We start from the raw sequence: 254 nt of genomic DNA, 5'->3' as shown, positions 1-254 counted from the left end.
ATTGAAAGCAAAAAGCATTTTAAATGTGATATCCCATTGCTTACATTTGTCTGTTAATCGTATTGCAATATCTTTATTTTACGTGCAAAATCTGTGCTGTTCTCACCGCAAAAATACAACCCTGAATTTTATTAGACCTTAAACTTATCTCTTTGACATTCTTAGCATCTTTTACTGTTTCCTGGATAATGTCAATTAAACTAGCATAAATTACAAAAAAAAATATTGTATACATCATCCAGTTAAGATCTGTA

This window comes from Tachypleus tridentatus, chromosome 6, assembly GCF_004210375.1.
Source record: "Tachypleus tridentatus isolate NWPU-2018 chromosome 6, ASM421037v1, whole genome shotgun sequence".
NCBI lineage: Eukaryota > Metazoa > Arthropoda > Merostomata > Xiphosura > Limulidae > Tachypleus > Tachypleus tridentatus.
This window is presented reverse-complemented; position numbering follows the sequence as displayed.